This window comes from Emydura macquarii, unplaced genomic scaffold (genome assembly GCF_026122565.2).
Source record: "Emydura macquarii macquarii isolate MOO-44397 ecotype Brisbane River unplaced genomic scaffold, CSIRO-AGI_Emac_v2 contig_2616, whole genome shotgun sequence".
Taxonomy (NCBI): domain Eukaryota; kingdom Metazoa; phylum Chordata; order Testudines; family Chelidae; genus Emydura; species Emydura macquarii.
Genome location: NW_027132753.1, coordinates 8261 through 31310, shown reverse-complemented (window position 1 = coordinate 31310; position 23050 = coordinate 8261). Strand labels below are relative to the sequence as shown.

Here is a 23050-nt window from a genome sequence, read left to right as displayed (position 1 = left end):
GGGGACGGGAAATCACTGCAACAGCCAGGAGGAGGGGTGAGCTGATCTCTCGTCCCTTTGGCGGTAGCAAGGAGTTTGCACCGGTCTTGTAGTCCCGCAGCAACACGCTCCACCTGAGTCCTTAGATGGCAGCTCCCTTCTGCAGCCAGCGGGAGGGGAGTGTTGGGCCTCTTTGAAAAACTCCACAGGCAACTTTTGGCCTTCAGCTCTGAGAGACACAGAGCTTTAGGTAACATGTTATGCTGTGCCTACACTGGAAACACTCCAGCATCACAGCTGCTTTCACCTCATTGAGGATTTTGTTGTGTTACTCCACCGAAGACCCATCGAGCAGAATATCATCCATGAAAGCTACAATTCCATTGTGCGCATTGACAGTTCTGCAACCTGTCTTTGGGGAATACCAGCTGCACTGGTAATACCAAAAGACAATCTTCCAAAGCAAGATCTCCCCCAGAGTTTGAGACACGTCAGCTGAGCACTTTCTTTGGTGAAAGGAATTGCCAGAATCAGTTCAAGGCCTCCAGCTTGGAGAACACTGCAGCTCCTTTCACTTCGTATCCTCCTGACATTGGGGGGAAGTCATCCCATTTTTCCCTCACAACTGCTTCATTAAGTCTGTTATGATCCACGGAGATTTGTATCATCCTATTTTTCTTTATAACTGGGATCTTTGGGGAACATCTGTCAAGATCCTGACAAGGGCAGTCAGGACCCAGGGTCAGACCTGAGGCTGGGAGTGGCAGAGGAGTTTGTAGTCAGGTTCTCGGCCAGGGTCGATAAAAAGGTTCACAATCCAACTCAGGTTTCAGGGTCCGGGTCAGGAGGTGAAGCCAAAATTAAGCTGAGGTTGAAGCCAGGAGTCCCAGATGCCGCAGTAGGGAACATAAGCAAGTTGACGGGAGATACTCAAGCTACAGAATGTAGCTTGTATATCTCCCGTCGACGGCTGCTGGCAGAGTAGAGCAGGCCTAGGGCTTAAGTCAGCTAAATCACATCCTGAGCGATGTAGCTGGGCTGACCGAACTTTCTGGTTCAGACCAGCCCTTAGAGTCACTCCGGGTTCATGCTGCACCCAGTCGTGTGGCCCCTGCCAGGCTGTGCGGTGATGTAACGTCCTCCCAGGAAACAGACTGTGCCTGTGACTTTCCCTAGACTGGGACAGCCGCCAGGGCCAGCGTTGCCCCAGAGAGGCCAGCATTGGCCAGGAAGGGAGCCCAACTAGGGCTCCAGGATGCAGATTCACGGCCTCCCCCAACACACACCCCAGAGCTCTGGGGGTTGGTGAAGCACCCCCTGCTCTGGAAGTAACATTGGCCCTGCAGACGCAGGTGGGGCTGGGAAGGATTCACTGGACCAAGGTTTTTCTCTTCTTGTCTTTCACCCCCTCATTCTTGAACTTCAGGTTAGTGATTTACCAACAAAGGTGATGATGGGGGAGAAAGAAACACAAACAAATACAAACCCCTCCCCCGCCTCACATCATCATCACAAGAAGAAAACTACACCCAGCGATTGCTGGCCAAGTAGCATCTAACATCACTGCAGAGAGCAGAGGAGTGAAAGAAAGGGCGGGAGGCCAGCGCTGCGCCAGCGTCCCGGTCTGTGTTCAAATGAACAGAGAAATCTCTGAATTTGCAGGGACGTTTCCACAGCCAGGTTTATATCAGACTCAGGAGGTGCCAGTTTCTCCCTGACAATCCCTTCAGTGAGGCCCGTTGGTAGCAGCAGCTCATCTGCAGGACAAGTGCTGCGTGTCCGGACGCCTCAGCCAGAGCCGGGGAGCTGGGGACCCAGAGCCCAGAGCTCCCCTCCCGCTGAATCCTGGAAAGAAGCTTTGTTTGAAGCCGTGTCTGTCTCTTCCCGGGGCCCTCAGTGTCTCTAGCACCCCCGGCCCCTTCGCCACGGAGAGTTGGCGCCATCAGCCCCCATTTCACTTACCGAGGCTGCGGCACCCGTTCCGCCCAGGGAGTCACGAAGCCACAGGGTCAGACCAGACTCCTCACCATTACTTGTTACGTGTGACTCCATTAACCGGGCCCAGCGCCCGGCCCCCCTGCCGCTTCCACCCGCGTCAAAAAGGAGAAGGAAAGTACTGAACTAAACTAAAGTAACGGTTTGCTGTGTCACTGGCTGACTGTGGCAGAGAGGAAACTCCTCTTAAAGAAACACCCCCAGACACAGGGCTGCAGGGACGGGCCTGGTCCTCTGGCAGGGACAGTTTGATGTGGGTGCCAGCGCAGGGGGTGTCACTGCCACCCCTGGAGCCTGCTCTGCCTGCTCTCCATGGATCACTATGTGCCCAATAATTCCCCTCTGCGCAGCACCAGCGAACACAGCTTTCTGCAGCTGAGAAAATAAAGCAGCACCAGCAAAAAGCACCACAAAGTTTTCACCCCCTGCACCCAGCCAGGGGGAGGGGCAGTGAGGGGTTTTGGGGGAAGGAGGCAGGGGTTGCTGGTAGAGGGGCAGTGGCAAGAGGTGCTGGGGGGACACAAGTGTGGGCACTGGGGGAGGGGCAGTAGAAGGGGGGCACTGAGGAGAGACACGAGGGCTGCTGGGCCGAGGGACGTTTGCAAGGAGGTCTCTGGCTCAGGACGTTTGTCCAAGTGGCAGTGATGCTGCAGCATTTCCTCCCTTCCCTGTTCTGGAAGGAGCTGGGGACGGTGCGAGGGGAACTCACGTGGTTTGTATGAATCCAGCCGGTTGGCTCAGAGCCCAGAAACTGAGGGTTTTGCATCTTTTGTGCTTTACACTCAAGTTACAGCCTGAAGGAATCACAGGGGCGCAGTGGGGCCAGGTGACCCTTTTACTAACTATACACAGCAGCACAGGTGGCCGGTGACACACACACACACACACACACACACTTGTCAGTTGAACAGTACAAGGCAGGAGGAATAAATTGTTTTGGGGGGCCTGTAATTCAGGATCTCCTTGATCGAAAGACCCCAAATTGGGATCACTAATGCTACCCCTTGCTCGCATGAGGGTATCAAATATTGAAGCAATTCGAGTAACCGTCCGGGTTTAGAGCACTTTCAAGGGTTGAGTTTACAGCACATACAATGGCGGGAATGGAAACCCTTTAGCTGTATTTCTGTATTGGCACATTCACATCATAAAAAAATCTACATTTTCTTAAATACCAATTTGGTAAATACCAATTTAGGCCCTTCCCAAAGTTCTTGTGGGTGCCAGGCACTATCGTGGGTGAAATTTGACAGATTGAGAACATTTTGACCCACCTGACATCTGTAGTTTGATTTCAAACTCTTTGCAAAAAAGTCCATGTAAAAACTTTTTCTTAAAATGGCTTTCCCCCACCCCCAGGGCTTATATCTTTGGAACCCCTGGCTGTAATGACTCCAAGTTTAGGTCACTAACCCTACCCTGCACCCTCATGAGGCACACCAAATTTCAAGCAGATGTGACTAACCATGTCACATTGAGAGGTCTTAGAAAAGTCAACCTGAAATCAGATGTTATGATGCAACTTTAACTAGAGTGGTGCTGGTGCACTGCTATGATGACCTGACAGCAGGCAGCAGGAATGTTGAACATGCGCAATGTGCTCCAGTATCATATGTAAACAATGTTCGTTAGTGGAGTTTTTGGTAAGTAATTTTCTAGATTTAAAAAAAAAAATTTGTAATTGTAATATCCCAGATTTCAGCACCAAGGTTTGAACCTTGATCTTACATCACTGCAACACAGCCCTTTCCCCGCTTGAAATAAAGAACTACCTACAACACCTACCAGCAGCAGTAGGCTGTTATCCTCAACACACTCACCACTAGAAACAGTAGGTTACATATGCATGGGTAGCCCCATATTACCAACATCATAGTCAAGCACAAAGATTTGTAAGTTCTTTTTGAAAGGCAGCCTGGCTTGGTGTCTGCTAAGACTTGGATCTGCCCTGTTAGAGCCGGGTTCCTTTGCTCCATTTGTGTAACTTCTCAGTGGGGTGTAAGGTCTTACTCAATCAGGAGGTGTTGCCAGGCTCTCCCTGGTGGGCCAGGACCACCTGATGGCCACAGAAATGGTGGGAAAAAGGAACCCAGAGACACAGCAATTCTTTCAAAGGACACTTTGGTATTTAAGTCACCAGCTTTTATATTCAGTTGTTTCAGCCCCGTTTCCCCATAAGTTTTCCATACACTGTCTGCCCCACGTGTGATCAAAGTCTTTTGCCTTTCTGGGAAGACCAAAATCTCTGGCGGGAGACAAGCCCCAGGCTGTGGGGCCAAACCCAGCACCTTCTTTTCAAGGTGCGGGTTCCCCTGGCACTCCTTGAGCAGCACAGCTCCTGCTGCTGCCTCTGGTTTTCAGAGCCCAGACTCCTCTCACCTCCTGCAGTTTTGCTTTAAGAATTCCTAGTAGCCAGAGCTCCCTTCCCTGCTCTGTCAGGGAGTGAATCCGGCTGGCCCACACCTGGCCTGAGGGAGTCACACTCTTTCTAAAGTGTGTTTCTTGGCAAGGTGAGCTCCTTCCTTCCTTCTCCTCCTGTGACACTTTACACTGCCACATGAGAATTGTGCAAGGCACAGAATAACTAGCACCCGTCAGTAGTAGAGAGGAGTGTAGAATTTAAGGCCTCCTGTTTCCCAGCACCATGCACCTTCCACTAGGCCAAAGTGTAATGAGGAGGAAGCAGCACATCCATTCTGTCTGGTCCCAGCAGCACTGGGGGAGGTGGGATATATAGAAATGCTGAGGAGCTTGTCCAAGACAGGTGAAAAGTCTGGTGATTTTAGCAGCAAGCCTCTAACAAGCCCCACAGAGCGTAACAAATCATGATTTGTCTACACTGCAAACACTGCAGTGGCAGAGCTGTGCCACTGGAGCACTACAGTGAAGACGCTACCTACAGCCCTGGGAAGGGTTCTCCCATCAGTGCAGTAAATCCACCTCCCCGAGAGGCAGTGGCTCTGTCAATAGGGAAATTCTCCCATCCACCTAGTGCTGTCTGCACCGGGATTAGGTTGGTTTAACTGTGTCTCTCAGGGCTGTGGATTTTTCACACCCCTGAGTGATGTATGTATATCGACCTAATTTCTAGTGTAGACCAGCCCTTAGAGGCTGATAACTCAGTCTGTTTGCCCTCCCAGTCCCAGCCCTTCTTCTCCTTAATTCCATCTCTGGTTTTCCACTTCTCCCATTCATTTCCCACACTCTATTCTCCTACTCCCCCTCCTGGGGCATCTCCTCCTTCTTCACTTCCCCTGTGAGTGAGAATAAATAGCTGATGTGCAGGAGACACCTGCAACTGTCAGCACCAGCTGCACAGAGCCTGAGCAAAGGGAAGAGACCAGAATCACAAACACTCAGTCCTGCTGCCATGGCCTCAGCGGCTCCAACACAGAAAATGCAGGAAGAAGCCACTTGCTCCATCTGCCTGGAGTATCTGACAGAGCTGGTGACCATAGACTGTGGGCACAACTTCTGCCGAGCCTGCATCACCCAGCTCTGTGAGCAAAGGGAGCCTGAAATCGGGTACAGAGATCCCCTGTCCCCAGTGCCGAGCGCTGTTCCAGAAGGGGAAACTCGGGCCCAACAGGCAGCTGGCCAATATCATAGAGGCACTGAAACAGCTGGGGTTAAAGCCAGGGAAAGCGCAGCAGGAGAATCTGTGTGAGACACACGAGGAGAAACTGAAACTGTTCTGTGAGGAGGATCAAACCCCCATCTGTGTGATCTGCAGAGAGTCCCGGGCTCACCGCGCTCACACCGTGGTTCCCATCGAGGAGGCTGCCCAGGAGTACAGGGTAGGTGTATAACTCCCAGCCATGGGATAACCAGGCCCAGCCTCTGCACTCACAGAGCCCCTGGCCTGGATCTGAACAGCCCTGGATTGGAACCTGGGAAGTGCCCAATCCCAGGACCAAAGAACGTTCCTGGGGCTGATGGTGCTGGGGAGGAGCCGGCCGGGCCCAGCAGCTCTGCCCGGGGAGTTCCCTTGGAGCTGGGGTCAGTCACTTTTCAGTGGGTTGGAGAAGGGGACGTGGTTCCCCAGCCTCTGCTCAGTGACGATCACAGGGCACAAAGCAAGGACCCGAACCAGCCCCCAGAGCCCTTGTCTGTGTTCGCAGGAGCAAATCCTGAGCCGCCTGCAGCGTCTGAGGGAGGAGAGAGAAGAGCTGCAGGGCCTGAAATCCGACTGGGACAAGGAGAGCGAGAGGCTCCTGGTAGGTGCCCTGCCCCGCCCAGCAGGTTTGCCCAGGGGCACCAGCGACAGCAGCAGGGGGAGTCTCTGCCCTGTTTGGTGTCTGTAATTCAGGAGGGTGAAGGATTTCCAGGGTCGATGCAGTGAGGGAGTTTAGGGCATTTTAAACAGCGCGGGGCAGACTCTGCTCTCAGGTACCTGGTGTAAATCAGGAGTGACCCCACTGAAGTCAGTGGGGTTAGGGTCAGATGCTCTGTGACCCTGGTGTTAATTCCCACTGAAGTCAGGGGGTCACACAGGGTAGCTGGGAGCAGCCTCTGGCTCTGCCTCTGTAGCACTGGGGGTGAGAGGAGACTAAAACTGCTGAATGTGCACAGGTGTCATAGAATCATAGAATATTAGAGTTGGAAGGGACCTCAGGAGGTATCTAGTCCAACCTCCTGCTCAAAGCAGGACTAACCTCAGCTATATCATCCCAGCCAGGGCTTTGTCAAGCCTCAGCTTAAAAACCTCTAAAGATGGAGATTCCACCACCTCCCTAGGTAACCCATTCCAGTGCTTCACCACCCTCCTAGTGAAAAACTTTTCCTAATGTCCAACCTAGACCTCCTGCCCTGCAACTTGAGACCGTTGCTCCTTGTTCTGTCATCCGCCACCACCGAGAACAGCCTAGCCCCATCCTCCCTGGAACCCCCTTTCAGGTAGTTAAAGGCCGCTATCAAATCAAATCCCCCCTCATTCTTCTCTTTTGCAGACTAAACAAGCCCAGTTCCCTCAGCCTCTCCTCATAAGTCCTGTGCTCCAGCCCCCTAATCATTTTTGTTGCCCTCCGCTGCACTCTCTCCAACTTGTCCACATCCTTTTTGTAGTGGGGGCCCAAAACTGGACACATATTCTAAATGCGGCCTCACCAATGCCGAATAGAGGGGAATAATCACTTCCCGTGACCTGCTGGCAATGCCCCTCCTAATGCAGCCCAATATGCTATTAGCCTTCTTGACAACCAGGGCACACTGCTGACTCATATCCAGCTTTTTATCCACTGTTACCCCCAGGTCCTTTTCTGCAGAGCTGCTGCCTAGCTCGTCGATCCCCAGTCTATAGCTGTGCATGGGATTCTTCCTTCCTAAGTGGAGGACTCTGCACTTGTCCTTGTTGAACCTCATTAGATTTCTTTTGGCCCAATCCTCCAGTTTGTTTAGGTCCTTCTGTATCCTATCCCTACCTTCCAGGGTATCTACCACTCCCCCAGCTTAGTGTCATCCGCAAACTTTCTGAGGGTGCAATCTACCCCATCCTCCAGATCATTAATGAAGATGTTGAACAAAACCGGCCCCAGGACCGATCCCTGGGGCACTCCGCTTGTGACCGGTTGCCAGCTAGACATGGAGCCATTGATCACTACTCGTTGAGCCCTATGCTCTAGCCAGTTCTCTATCCATTTTATAGTCCATTCATGCAACCCAGACTTCTTTAACTTGCTGATAAGAATACTGTGAGAGACAGTATCAAAAGCTTTGCTAAAGTCAAGGTATATCACATCCACCATCTTCCCTACATCCACAGAGCCAGTCACCTCATCATAGAAAGCAATCAGGTTGGTCAGGCATGACTTTCCCTTGGTGAATCCGTGTTGACTGTTCCTGATCACCCTCCTCTCTTCCAAGTACCTGCACATGAAATTACTAGTGGAGAAGTTTGATGTTGTGGCAGTGAGAAACCAGCAAAAAGTCAGGCACACGGGAAATCTTGCTTCACCCTTGACTTTTTCCAGATAAAAGCTATACACTTGCCTTCCACCCTGGGACTGTTGACTTCTCACCATACTCATCTTCACAGACTCCATCACATCTTGCTTGGGAAGTTCCAGGATTTCTCAGAGTTTCACCTGCCAGCAAAAAATAAGCAAAGTGTTCCTGCAACTTACACGGGTGAGCAACGTATCCCCATGTTGATTTCACACCAAGAATGTCTCCACCAAATAAATAAGGGAGAAGAAGGCAAAAGAGAACCGCTGAATTCAATGATCCTGGTTAACTACTGAGAGACTGAAAATTCCCACCTTGGTCTCCGGACAGCTTCCTGAATGGGAACTGCAGTGTGAGCCAGAGATTCCTGCAGTGCCTGCAGACTACACAGATGGGGCTTGAACCTCTACAGAAAAGCTGTAAACTCTCCTGCTGTTTCTTATACCTGCTGTTCTCTCCGGGGCCCTGGCTGCCCCCAACCTTAGTTATATTTACACGTTCCCCTGCTGTCTGTGGGGCTGGAAGTCCCTGTGCCCAGAGGATTTTTCCTGCACTAGGGGCAAAGCAAGTTTCTCTCTAACTCCTCCCCACAGTGAGTGACCAAGACCCAGCAGAAGACCCACAGTTCATAGTGATAGGATCCTGTAAATAGCCTGGCCAGGTGAGTTCCTCCTGGGCATCGTGCCTTGGCTTTGCCACAGCCATGGCATCTGGTCTCTCCCCCATGAAACCAGCTACAGACCAATGAAAACCCAAATGAATCCATCACAGGCTAATTTTAGGATATTTATTTTTTAATAAAGCAAGGTAAGGAGAGGGTGCGCGGCCATGAACTGAATATTGTGAATAAGTCTTCAAAATTGAAAGTGTTCACACCCAAACAAGGACAATACAAGAAGCAGGCCTAGCAATGCCATGTGATGTGCCTCCCCTCAGACTTAGCTCATAGATTCACTCACTAATTTCAAGAAATCAGACCAGTCAATAATTTCTTACAGAAGCATTCCAGAAGACGGTGGATGAAACTCAGAAATTGGGATGAATTTCTTGAAGCAGCTTTATACTCTGTGCTCTAAACCTCACCTGACAACAAAAATATCACCCTTTGGACTGACGTATGGTCAAGGAGGAAGGTTTCCCAGTGACGTTTCACAAAATTTCATGAAAAGGGACCACAGTTTTAATGCAGTTAAGTTAGTTTGTGATTATTCAGTGAAGAAATACAGCCCCTGCTCCATTTATTTGCCAAACCACATTTGCTGTGTCCTGATAACCAAGAACACAGAGAGCCCGGCAGTACCTGGAAATCAACATGGGATATGGACATTAGGTTGGCTGTGGACAATATTTCAAAACAAAAAGCAAAAAGGATGTGGTAACAGATTTCTATAGGTAGGAAAATAGCATTTTTGGTTGGGGATGCTGTCTTGTTAATCAAATTAAGGAGAACTGAGAAGGGAGGATCCTGTCGCTATTGCTGATCATAGTGGCTGTAACTGAGTCAACTCACCACGCTGGCACCTCCTGCTGCCTATTCCGGGTGTGACATACTTGAAGCACTCACCATTGGACTGGCACTTCCTGCTGGTGATCTGGGGAATAACTCAAGCAGACACCCACATCTAAGGCCTGTGTTCTGTCACCCTTCCTCGGGCTCAACGGCATCCATCTCACCACCATCAGGACCCACCGCCCTCTTCCTGGTCCGGCCCTCTGGTCAAGCTACAGTCCATGCTTCGCCCCCCGCACTTCCAGCAGCCCTGCTTCCACCACTTACTTCAGGGGTTGCTACCACCTTCCACCACTCAACAGACTTCCCTGGGCCACTTCCCCACAGCCCCAGCACCTCCTCCACCCTTGTATCAGGGCATCTGCTCTGCTGAGCTCCAGCAGTTAGCCCCTGCTCTGTCCTGGGGGCTGACTTCCTTCCACCTGCAGGGCAGCCAGCCTGAGCCTGAGCCGTGGAGCTCCTGGGATTGACTGCTCCTGTTCTGCTTCGCAGCTCCCTTTAATATTGAACTCCCAGGCCCTGATTGGCTATCCCACAGCTCCTCCTATTGGCTGCTTCTCCAAGGGCCCTCTTAACCCCTTCCTGGCCAGTGCAGGGCAGATGCCCCACCACACTGGGGTCTAGGTCTGCTAGCCAACACCCATCCTCTGGTTGGTTCCTGGACCCACACCTCTCTCAGGACTGCAGCGCTCTTTTCCTGACACAGCCCTGCCATGATCTGTGCTGCCTACTGCCAGGAGACATCTCTGAAATCCTTCTCCAGCCACTACCCTCCGTGGCAACTGCAATCCACTGTCTGCCTACTGCCCCAGTGGCAAGGGGCAGGAGGAGACCCAGGTCCACCCACTACTCCAGGTCCCAGCCTAGGGACCCTATAGAAGGAAGCTACTTGCTGCATGCCCTTCAACTTCTCAGCTCATTTCCCTGGGATACTTCCACACAGCCTCCAGCCCCCTTTGCACCATTCCTTCAGGGCCTCAGCCTGCAAATCCCCACAGCCAGCCAGGAGTTCCCTTAGCTGCTCCCCCAGCTCCTGCCTGCAGCACTGCTCTGTCCAAACCACTCACTAACCTCACCCTGCAAGACAGCTAATTCCCCCACCTCAAGCTCCAGGGACTGACTGACCCTATGCTGCCCTGCAGCTCTTCTTATATGTGCCTGCTGGGCCCCGATTGGCTGCTCCTTTCAGCCCATCTCTAATTGGCTGCCTCCTGAACAACCTTTCTAGAGATCTGTTAACCCCTTAGTGGCTAGTGTGGGGCAAATGCCCCATCACAGTAGCTAGAAGGATAAAATGACATGAAATAATTCTAACAGCAGTTCAAGGAATAGTATTTTATAATCCTGTCTGAATTCATTGAAATAATATTTTGCACAGTTAGTTCTCTGGAATCATTTTTTCACCTTATTACTTTTCAGTGGTGCAGTGTGAGTCCTGCAGAAGGCAGGTGTATGTGTCATGCCTTCCATTGGGAACCAGTTAAGACAATAAGCAGAAAGAGAGAGCAGCTGCACAACATGTCCAGTTGGGATGTTTATAACACATGGTCATTATGATGCACGTGAAATTGAACAACCTGGTCTGACAGTTCTATGATTATTTTGTTAGGATAAATATTTTGCATTTCTTGAAATGACACGGTTGAAATACCAATGACGCTGTTTAGAGAAGTTAACTGTCGATGTACATGTGAGTGAAGACGAAAAATAAATGTTAATTCCGTTTCTACAAATCTGTTTAGAGGCATGTTGTTGAAATGTAAATTAACATATTGACACCTTGTTACAGGAAAGACACTTTCTACATTAGAACAATCTCTCTTTTCTCCTCTACAGATTTTACACTGAGATTTCACAAGGGTAGAAATTCTGACAGGAGTGACTGATCCCCGTCCATCACCGTCTGCTATCCCTGGGCCAGGGGATGGGGAAAGGTGACATGTGCAGCAACGTGTGATAGGGCAGCAGAAGACACGAGCTGTCTGTTCGTATTTCCTAGTGGGATCGCCCTGTGCCGGGAGCCATTTGTCACGCTGCACCGGGGTGCGGCAAATACATGGGCAGCAGGGGGAAAAGCTGCCTGGGCTCCTTCCTTTGAAAGGATCCTATTCGCCCAGCCGGGCCCCTCGCTCACACAGCCCTGGGGCTGAGCTCTCACATTCCCCTGGCCCAGCTACCAAATCCCCGCCCCCAGCTCTCCCCACCCCCTCCCCCCATCGCGCTGGGACCAGCTCCCCCGACAGGCTGAGGCTGCAGCGCAGAGTGGTCAGTACAGCAGGGCCCTGGTGCTCTCACCCCTGCCCCTGCACTGCCCCCTGTGACTGTTTCACTCCCCACCATGGGCAGAGACTCCCCCAGGGCAGGAAATGCCGGGACCTTCCCTCACTGGGCTCCTCCCCTCCCCTGTCATTTGTACCAGGGGCTCTTCCTCCTTGTGGGCCTCTCCCCTCCCCCGTAATTACATCTTCCCAGAGTCTTCCTCATGTCAGCTGGGCTCTTCCCTTCCTGCTGCTGCAGCCCCCTCCCGACCCCCACCTTCAGCTTCTACCCCTGACATTGCCCCCAACAAAAAAACACACACTCTGCCCTGCCCCCCACAGCCCAGCAGCCGGCTCCCCCAACCCCCTTCTCTGCTGATACCCTTTAGACCCTCCCCTGTGTACAGGCCTGGGGGCTGCTCAGCGCTGGGAGGGGACAGTCTCTGCTGTGGGTGTCGCTGTCAGGGTCAGAGATTCCCTCCGGCCTGGGCTGGGACCGGGCAGATGATCAGGGGAGCCGCGTTTTCATTCCCAGCATGGAGACCAGGACAGAAATAAGGGCGAAGCGTCCCGGAGAAGGTGCCAGTGACAGTGCAGAGCTGGGACCTGTCAGTGACATTGTAAAATGAGACCTCGCCCGCCTCATAGTCCAGGAAAATCCCCACCCGGCTGGGCCTGACGCTCACGGGAAGGATGGTCGGGGGGGAGGTGAAGACCTCGTATTCCCCATCCCACAGCAACAGGACCCAGTATCCATCCTCAGGTGTGAGTGTGATATCCCCCTTCCTGCTCACAGATTCCCTACAAACCCCCAGAGCCCAGTCAGTCTTGTCTTTCACCTCCACCTCCCAGTAACGCCTCCCGCCCGGGAACCCCTCAGCACCCAGCACACAGGGACTAGGATCAAATCTCTCAGGATTGTCGGGCAGATCCTGGCGTGTGTCTCCATCTCTCACACGTTTCCAATCCTCAGACAGGACGAGTTCGGGATTTGCCGTGTCTGGATCCAGAGTCACGTCCACTGGGGAGAGAGTCACAGAGTCAGGGCCAGGGCAGGGCCTGGTCACGGGGATCAAAGGGAAATTAAACTGCGTCCCCGTTAATGGCTGGGGGGGGGGGTTGTTTCCCATTAAGGGGAGTCAGGGCCCCTCTGCCCATGGGAGCGAACTTGAGGGGAAGGAGAGCAGGAGCGGGGGAGGGGTGGGGTGGGAAGGTGTCAATGGGGGCAGGGCAGGGGAGGGCAGCCCAGGGACCGGGGTGGGGACCGGCTGATGCTGGGAGAGCAGAGGAGGGGTAGAGGGAAGGGGCAGGCACAAGGGCAGTGGGGGGAAGGGAAGGAGCAGGCACCAGGGGGACAGAGGGGGTGGAGGGAGGGGCATGTCCCAGGGGCACAGGGAAGCAAGGAAAGGGGGGGCACCAGGGGACAGAGGGGAGTGAGGCAATGGGGGGGCTCCAAGGGGCAGGGGAATGAGGAGAGGGAGGGCTCTAGGGAGCAGAGGGGAGTGAAGAGGAGGGGCAGGTGCCAGGGGTGGGGGGAGGAGTGGGGCAGGTGCCAGGGGGGTGTCTAGTGCAGGGGTGATCACCAGAGGGCAGAGCGAGGGCTGGGGTAGGTGCCAGGGGGCAGAGTGGGGTGAGGGGAGGGGCGGATGTTGGGGGGCTAAGGCAGAAGAGGAGTCCCAGGGAGGCAGAGGGGGAGTGAAAGGAGGGGCTGGCCCCAGAAGACTAGAGGGAGCGGTAGAAGGGGCAGACGTCAAGAGGCAGAGGGGGAGGGTGGTAGGCACCAGGGGCAGAGAGTTGTTAGGGAATAGGGGGCTCCAAGGGGCGGGGAAGGAGGAGAGGGGTGGGCTCCAGAGGGCAGAGGGGCAGTGAAAGGTGGGGCTGGCTCCAGGACACTAGAGGGGGTGAGGGAGGGGGCAGGCAGGCGGGGCAGAGGGATCTCAATGGGAGCGGCGTACACGAGGTGGGCCAAGGATGGGGCAGGGGAATGCACAGGTGACAAGGTGACAAGGGGGGGTGAGGTGAGGGGCCGGAGGGAGCAAATAAAGGGGAAGTCGTTAATGGGGAGAAAGTAAGGATAGTAGGGGTGGGTGCCAGGGGTACGGGGGGGCGAGTGGAGGGGCTGGCACCAGGAGATCTGAGGGGGGTGAATGGTGGGGTGGGTGCAAGGAGGGCAGAGGGGGAGGGTCTGGTACTGGGTGTAGAATGGGGGGGATGATGGGCAAGGGAGTACAAGGGGGCAGAGAGGAGTGTGGCAAAGGGTAGCCTTATGGGGGCAAAGGGTAATGGGGGGGGCACCAGGGAGGAAGAGGGTGGATGAGGGGAGGGGTGGGACCCAGAGGGTAAAGGGGGTGAGGGGAGGCACAGACACCAGGGGGCCCAATGTGGGGCAAGAGAAGGGGCGTGAACTAGGGGGTAGATGGGGGTGAGGGTAGAGAGGGGCCCCAGGGGCTCAGAGGAGTGAAGGGAGGGGCTGGCACCAGGGGACGGGGGGTGGGGAGTGAAGGGTCAGGGGCTGGTGGGGGATGTGGAAGGTGGCGGGGGGAGGGGTGCAAGGGAAGGGGCAGGCACCAGGGGGCGAGGGGAGGGTCTTGTGCCATTGGGTGATCGAGGGCTGTGGGACATGGGAGCTGCAGGGTGGCGGTGCTGGTGCAGAGGGAGCCTGGGAGTGAGATGGGGAGCTGGATGTGGGAGTCACTGCCGGAGGGGGGAGGGTAGATCTGGCGCCGTGTCTTGCTTGGCATGCTTGGTACCTGGGGCAGCCCCAGGGCAGGAGCCTTCGGGGGCTGGGGGCTTCCCCTGGGTGGGCTGGGCAGACAGTGCCGGGGTGAGGGGTATGTGGAGCAGGCGGATGTCCTGGTTTTTTGGACCTCAGAGGTGGCAACCCTAACAGGCCGCCCAGCGGTGTTTGTGTGACTCTCCTGCCCGCCCCCTCCTGCCCCAGCTCTGTGCGGTAAGATGCCCCGGAGTGCAGGGAGCCCTGGGTCAGTGGTGCTGCAATGTGTGTGCATGGCCCCTGGGCTCTCTGACTCCTCCTGGAGCTGCCCCAGACTCTCCCAGCATGCACCGGTGCACACACAGCCAGGCAGCATGTTGGGAGCAAACACACACACACACACAGCTCAGCCACAGCTGTGAGGCAGAAAAGGTGCTGTGTGGTCACAATTTCCTGTAACTGGATCAGGGGAGTGTCACAAGCTGGTTATAAAACCCGTCTGCTCTTGCAATGGGGACTGGGCCTTCATTGCCCCAAACCCATGAAGACACAGGACAGTTCCTGTCTGGGCATGTTATACTAGCAACGAATTACTAAAGCCCGATCTGAGCATGCAAATCCTGGGAAGAGAGAGCTGGGCAGTTCAGTGCCAGTTATGGACAGGTGAGAATGTCCATCCTGCAGAACCCAGCCACCACCCTGGACAGCTGACAGCAGGGTCAGTGTTTCCTCACCAATCAGCCCTTTCCCAAAGGGGGCCTGTCCCTGCCCTGCAATAAACCCGGGTGTCGTCTGCCCCTTTCCATCTGCCCCAGTGACATTGCTGCTTCTAGCCTATTGAATGTCATAGGAAAATGCTTTGTGCAGGGATGGGAGCAGAGAGCCCCCAGGGGGAGGAGGGGTCTCACCCTGGATAAAATATCAGCGGGATGTACAGTACCTGAGTAGAGCTGGGCGATTCTCCACCCTGCAACCAAGCACAGACAAAGGGTGAGAATGCCCCGAACACAGACAGGCTGAGCAGGAGACAATGTCAGACAAGGTGATACTGGGGGGAATGGAACTTACTGAGCTCAGCCTGGAGTTTCTCTAAAAATAAAACAAAGAGAAACGCGTCAATATCACATGATCTCATCAGGGGAAGCGAGTCAAAAAGGCCTTAAAGCAAGGAAGTTAAAATCCTTAGACATGGCCTGGAGGCTACGTCAGCAACCAGAGCCTGGCACCCCCTGGGCAACAAAGGCAACAGCAAGGGGAGAAATACAGTAACCCCATCCGGCCACCTGGCCAGATGCAAAAGGTTGTTAGAGCCAAACAGGGATCCCTCAGCACATGGCAAATATTAACCCTGTGAGCCAGGAGAAAGGAGCGTGCAGTGCAGCAGGTGAAGTGTGTGATGGGAATTAGGAGGCTACAATGGAATTAGCAGAGTGAACGGCCTGAGATATAAACCAAATACTAAGGAAAGTGATCAGGAACAGTCAGCACGGATTCACCAAGGGCAAGTCATGTTTCACCAATCTGATTGCCTTCTATGAAGAGATGACTGGCTCTGTGTATGTGGGGAAAGCGGTGGATGTGATATTTCTTGACTTTAGTAAAGTTTTGATACAGTCTCCCACAATATTCTTATTGGCAAGTGAAAGAAGTATGGGTCCGATAAAAGGACAATAAGATGGATAGAAAGCTGGCTAGATCATTGGGTTCAACGGGTAGTGATCAATGGCTCGATCTCTAGTTCACAGCCGGTATCAAGTGGAGTGCCCCAGGGGTCAGTGCTGGGGCCGGTTTTGTTCAAAATCTTCATTAATGATCCGGAGGATGGGGTGGATTGCACCCTCAGCAAGTTTGCAGATGACACTACGCTGGGGGAAACGACAGATAAGCTGGAGGGCAAGGATAGCATACAGAGTGACCTAGACAAATTAGAATACTGGGCCAAAAGAAATCTGATGAAGTTCAACAAGGACAAGTGCAGAGTCCTGCACTTAGGATGGAAGAATCCCATGCACTGCTACAGACGGGGGACAGACTGCCTAGGCAGCAGTTCTACAGAAAAGGACCTGGGGGTTACAGTGGACAAGAAGCTGGATATGAGTTTAAAGTGTGTCCTTATTACCAAGAAGGTTAATGGCATATTGGGCTGCATTAGTAGGAGCATTGCCAGCAGATCGCGGGAAGTGATTATTCCCCTCTATTCGGCTCTGGTGAGGCCTCATTTGGAGTACTGTGTCCAGTTTTGGGCCCCCCCACTACAAAAAGGATGTGGACAAATTGGAAAAAGTCCAGCAGGGGGCAACAAAACTGATTAGGGGCTGGAGCACAAGACTTATGAGGAGAGGCTGAGGGAACTAGGCTTATTTAGTCTTCAGAAGAGAAGAATGAGGGGGGATTTGATAGCAGCCTTTAACTACCTGAAAGGGGGGCGTGTTCAGGGAGCATGAAGCTAGGCTGTTCTTAGTGGTGGCAGATGACAGAACAAGGAGCAATGGTCTCAAGTTGCAGTTGGGGAGGTCTAGGTTGGATATTAGAAAAAGCTTTTTCACTAGGAGGGTGGTGAGGAACTGGAATGGGTTACCTAGGGAGGTGATGGAATCTTCATCCTTAGAGATATTTAATGCCCGGCTTTACAAAGCCCTGGCTGGGATGATTTAGTTGGGGTTGGTCCTCCTTTGTGCAGTAGGTTGGAGTAGATACCTCCTGAGGTTCCTTCCAACCCTCAACTTCTATGACTCTATGAGATCCCTGCCAGATTACAAAGCTCAGGAGCTGTCAAATGAGGTCAGAGCGATATGACAGAGCTGCTAACAATAATATGCCTCTCATTAAAATCAGCTGCTATTCTGGAGACTCGGAGGTTTGGGAATGTTGTAGCCAACTTTAAAATTTGGTAGGAGTGATCCTGAGAATTACAGCCCAGTGAGCCTTATGTCAGTACGTGCTGAACTGGCTGAAACAATAACTAAAATAGAAATCGAAAACAGCTCTATGACAATGATAGGATAAGGTCTGACTAACAGAGCTGGAAAGGACACCTGTGTCCCACTAATGTATTAAATTGCTTTGAGTAGGTCAGTAAATAATGAAGAGAGGAGAACCCAATGGTATAATTTACATGGACTTTCAAAAAACAATTAACAAAGTTCTTCACAAAAGGTTATTAAGAAAACTAAGTCATCATGGGGTGAGGGCAAAGCATTGGATCAGAAACCAACTAAAAGACAGAAAACAGAGAGTAGGAATAAATGGTAAATTTTCATATGGAAGAAGGTTAGCAGTGGGGTCCCGCAACGTTGGCTATTAGGACTGCTGCTGGTTAGAATATTTATCAGTGACTTGGAAAAAGGGATAAGTTAAGAGGTGGCAAAATTTGCAGATGACATATAATTATTTAGGTCAGACAAGACCAGAGAAGACAGAATTATTTCAGAGGGACCAAGCTTGGCTAACATGGCGACTGATGAAATTCAGTGCGGATTGCAGGAATAATTAGAGCTATTCAGACAGGTTACAGATCTCGAAATTAACTGTAACTACTCAGGAAAAAGACCCAGGCATTACTGTACACAGCTCCATGAAGATCTCTGCTCAATGTGCAGCAATGTTTTAAAGAATGAAGAGTTAGGATGCAGGAGAAGGAACAGGACAGAAAAAGTTTCTTACACATTCCCTCACCTGGGCACCGTGTGCACTGCTGGTCACATCATCTCCGAACAGATAACACAGAGATGGGCAATAACAATTATTAGAGCCTGAAGGCGGCAAGTTCATAGAACGAGTGATTTTAAAGGTGGGACATTTTAATTTAGATGGGAGATTTGACAGAGAAATACAAAATAGCGACTGAGGGAGAGAAATTGGGTGCTCAGACCTTTCTTCTTTCCTAAGACAAGGACAAGAGGACACTCAAACTGAAAAGCAGCAAATTTCAAAGTGTAAGAGGAAATGCTGTTTTTATAGGATGCACAATTAACCTGTGGAACAACTTGCCACAAGATAGACTTGAGGCCAAGTGATTAGCAGGGATAAAATGAAAGGACATTTACATGGATAATGAGAACATACAGATTTATACTGGGTAGGATTAAATAAATAAAACAGACAAGCAAAGAAAAAAACCCAAATGGAGAAAGGATTCAGAAAGGTGCAGGCATTGATATGGAAATGTGACTATCCAGAGTTATCACAGTTCTCAAAAACACAGGCATTCTGGATGGGAGAGACGCCCCCTCCTGCTTCAGGGTACAAGGCAAACGCTAGCTGAGGGGGGTCAGGAGGGAACTTTCCCTGGGGGCAGATCCGTCCATCATTGGCCACTAGGGTTTCTCGCACCTTCTCCTGAAGCAGCCAGTGCTGGGATGGCCACTGTCAGAGGCAGGATCCCAGACCAGATGGGTCTGGGTCTGATTTGCTCTGGCAGCTCCTGTGTTCGTAAAAGCTTCAGTTTTAGAGTCTGATACAGCACAACACTTAAGCACACGCTGAACTGGGCTGGATTGACTCATGGGCCTAAAGTCCAGCATGTGTTTAACTACCCCGCTGAATCGGGGCCTTAGTGAATCCATATTAAAAACCTGTTTAAATAATTATCCTCAAATCAAATCAGCTTCTTTGAAGATAAAGCTCTTGTGAAAATCATCTATTATTATTGGCTGAGGGAAGGGAAGTCCCACAGCCAACCCGATGGCATTTCTGTCTGTCTGTGTGTAATGTGATAACACGTCCCATCTGCTCCAAAGTGTCAGGACATGTTTTAGACACCAGTGGGCAAAGCCTTCCTCATTTTGGTGAAAAATGGAAAACTTTGAAGCCTGATTTCCACTAAAATCTCAGTCCATAGGGTGAAGCACTGACCTCAGGGTTAGGATTTGGGTTTAGGGTGAAGATCAGGGGTCCCTCATCCCACTCCAGCCATCCCCCAGGCAGGTTTCTCATCCCCAGTCCAGCCAGACCCCTCCGTTCCCTGACCCCAGCCCCACTCAGAACCTGACTGATTTTGGTGAAAATCAGAAAATGGAAAAGCCGGATTTTACTGGAAATAGATTTTCCAATTTTCACCCAAGTCGCTATAGATCTGCCCAGAGTGGGGGTGGGGTGGGGGTGGGACCTGGCCACAGGGGGCTGAGGGCTTGTCCTGGGGGTGCAGCTCTGCCTACATGAGTAACAAAGTGGGTGCCCCGCCCTGTATTACAGCTGTGCCTAGAGGCCAGGCCAGGCCAGTGCTGGGATCTGCACAGACGTGGAGCTGTCGCCAGTCCCTGCCCCAAAGAGCTGCCAGTCTAACCAGACACGACAGGCCCAGGGTGGGGGAAAAGGCAGAACACACAAGCAGAGTGAGCAGAGCGATGTGCAAATGGCACGTCCCTGCCACCCTTTAACAATCACCCTGCGCTGGGCAAGGGGAGGGACGAGCTACACGGAAAGGAAGGGGGAGGGGAGCAGGATGGCGGATGTGGGAAGTTGGGGTGACAGGACTGGGTGTGAGGGGGTCGGAGCCGGCAGCCAATCAGCACAGAGAGAAGATGGGCGAGTGACACTGTAACAAGCAGCGTGATGACATCATCAGCCACCGCGTCCCTGCCACCTTCTGCCTGCCAGGGGGACCCCGGGGGTGTGAAGTGCTGCAGCAGCTCCCAGCATGGGCACGTCGCTGGGACACGGTCGCAGAGTGACCCCAAACCTGCTCCCTCCCCCGCTGTGTGGGAGCAATAAATCCCCTGGGTTCAGTGCGTGGGGGCTGGGCAGGCCTGGAGATGGTGGGGGGCAAAAGGGCAATTGTCCAGGGGCCGGTGATTTAAAAGGGCCGAGGCAGAGGGATCGATACCATGGGCCACGGATGAAGCTTCCCCTTGGGGAGGCTTGTTCCCTGGCCTGCCTCTTCTGCCCGCGGACCTGCCCTCACTCCACCTGCCCTGCCCCAGGCCTCACCCTCCGTCCTCGTCCCTTCCCTCTTGGCCTGCTTGCCCCCACGTCCCTCCCTCCCACACCCACTCGGGAGTCTCCACCCTGCTGCTCCTTTCTCAAAAGGTCCCTGTCCCTCTTCACTCCTCCCGCCCCCTCCACTCTTGGCCCCCTCTTCTCTTCCACAGCCCCCCTTCCCCACTCATCCGCCCTGCCACACATCCCTCCTCCACGCTCACCCTCCACCCCCACCATCAACTTGTGACAAAGTCTGAGATTCCCCCTCCACATCCCACTGAACCAAGGGACCGACCGTACCTTTCTCTGCATGATGCTCTGCTGCAAGTCAATGACAGGAGAGGGGTGTTACAAGGGAGAAGATTTAACTTCAATTAGTGCAAACTCACAGAGTCATTTTTCTGCTGGTAGAAGCTAGAACACACACAGGGCTCTGCCCAGCTATTCCCGCTGCCAGCTTTATACTGGGGACACAGCGCCTAGTGCAGTTAAAACACTGAGTAAATGGCTGTCTCCTGTCCCTATCGGCTGCGTGAAGGGAGGCCCCACACTGAACTCGATGGCGTTTCTGTCTGTCTGGAATGGGCATGTTCTAGGCATCACTGGGCAGAACCCTGGTGATTTTGGTGAAAACTGGAAATCTGTAAAAGCCTGATTGCCACTAAAATCACTGTTAGATCCCTCAGGATACGGGGTGAGGCCGTGACCTCAGGGTTAAGATAGGCTTTAAGGTGAGGGCAAGGTTAGAGTTAGGGTCAGCAGGACCCTCATCCCACTCCACTCAGCCCCTCCAGCTGGATTTCTTGCCTCCTCTTCAGCCAGCCCCTGCCCACTGGGCTCCTCACCCCCATATTCCAGCCAGGCCCCTCGCCTCCCCACTCTGGTCAGAGCCCCATTGATTTGGGTGAAAAGCAGAAAAACCTGATGCAAGGGCAGGTATTGGGAGGGGGCAGCAGGGGCAATGGCCCAGAGGCAATGGCCCAGACTGACTTCCCCACGACCAGCTCAGATTGCAGAGTCTCTAGGGCAGTAGTTTTCAACCTTTTGTCATTTGTGGACCTCTACAAAATGTCAAATGGTGGGGCAGACCCCTTTGGAAATCTTAGACATAGTCTGTGAACCTCCAGCGATATATGGACCACAGGTAGAAAACCACTGCTCTAGGGGGAGAAAAGGATGAGAGGTGAGATACCCCCTTCATATTTATGGGGATCACCATTAGGTCAGTTAATGTAACTGGCCCAGACACTGACCTTTCTCGCTCTCCAGTTCCGATCGCAGCGTCTCTGGAGGGAGAAAAGGGTGAGAGGTGAGATTTCATTCTGTCATGTTTATGGTGACGTTCCTGTTATTGTTTAATGCAGCTGGACTGTCATTATGAAATAGAGAAACAAATAGACGGACACATGGAGAGACACAGATGGGTTCATCTGTGACACGTCCCTGCCATCCTTTAACAATCACACTGTGCTGGGCACGGGGAGGGGACGAGCTGCACGGAAAGGGAGGGGGATGGGAGCAGGAGGGGAGTGAGGGAGGTTGGGGTGACAGGACTGGTTTTGAGGGGGTTGGAACTGGCAGCCAATCAGCACAGAGAGAAGATGGGCGAGTGACACTGTGACAAGCAGCGTGATGACATCATCAGCCACCGCGTCCCTGCCACCTTCTGCCTGCCAGGGGCACCCCGGGGTGTGAAGTGCTGCAGCAGCTCCCAGCATGGGCACGTCGCTGGGACACGGTCGCAGAGTGACCCCAAACCTGCTCCCTCCCCCGCTGTGTGGGAGCAATAAACCCCCTGGGTTCAGTGCGTGGGGGCTGGGCAGGCCCGGCCATGGCGGAGGCAAAGGGGCAATTGCCCAGGGGCCGGCGATTTAAATGGCCCGGGCAGAGGGATCGATATCATGGGCAACGGGTGAAGCTTCCCCTTGGGGAGGCTCATTCCCCAGCCTGCCACTTCTGCTCATGGACCTGCCCTCATTCAATCCCCACCTGCCCCAGGCTCCGCCCTCCATCCTCATCCCTTCCATCTTGGCCTGCTGGCCCCCATGTCCCTCCCTCCTCCACCCACTGGGCGAGCCTCCGCCCTGCAGCTACTTTCTCGCAAAGTCCCTCCTCCCGCCCCTCCCCTCTTGAGTCCCTTTTCTCTTCCACAGAACCCCTTCCCCACTCAGCCTCCCTGCCGCCATGTCCCTCCCCCCGCCATCAACTTGTGACAAAGTCTGAGATTCCCCCTCCACATCCCACTGAACCAAGGGACCGACCGTACCTTTCTCTGCCAGATGCGCCGCTGCAAGTCAATGACAGGAGAGGGGTGTTACAAGGGAGAAGATTTAACTTCAATTAGTGCAAACTCACAGGAGTCATTTTTCTGCTGGTAGAAGCTAGAACACACACAGGGCTCTGCCCAGCTATTCCCGCTGCCAGCCTTATACTGGGGACACAGCGCCTAGTGCAGTTAAAACACTGAGTAAATGGCCATCTCCTGTCCCTATCGGCTGAGTGAAGGGAGGCCCCACACTGAACTCGATGGCGTTTCTGTCTGTCTGGAATGGGCATGTTCTAGGCATCACTGGGCAGAACCCTGGTGATTTTGGTGAAAACTGGAAATCTGTAAAAGCCTGATTGCCACTAACATCACCGTTAGATCCCTCCGGATACGGGGTGAGGCCGTGACCTCAGGGTTAAGATAGGGTTGAAGGCGAGGGCAAGGTTAGAGTTAGGGTCAGCAGGCCC

The 23050-nt window shown here is 53.0% G+C and overlaps 1 long non-coding RNA gene across 1 annotated transcript; it reads right to left on the bottom strand.

Annotated features, from left to right (window-relative positions):
- Positions 1-12596: 12596 nt before the first annotated feature.
- On the bottom strand, positions 12597-15600 carry LOC137163532 (uncharacterized). Its single transcript, XR_010922726.1, has 3 exons — positions 15467-15600; positions 15339-15365; positions 12597-12706 (listed from the first exon to the last, which is right to left on the bottom strand). It is a non-coding gene; the product is annotated as an uncharacterized lncRNA (long non-coding RNA).
- Positions 15601-23050: the final 7450 nt, after the last annotated feature.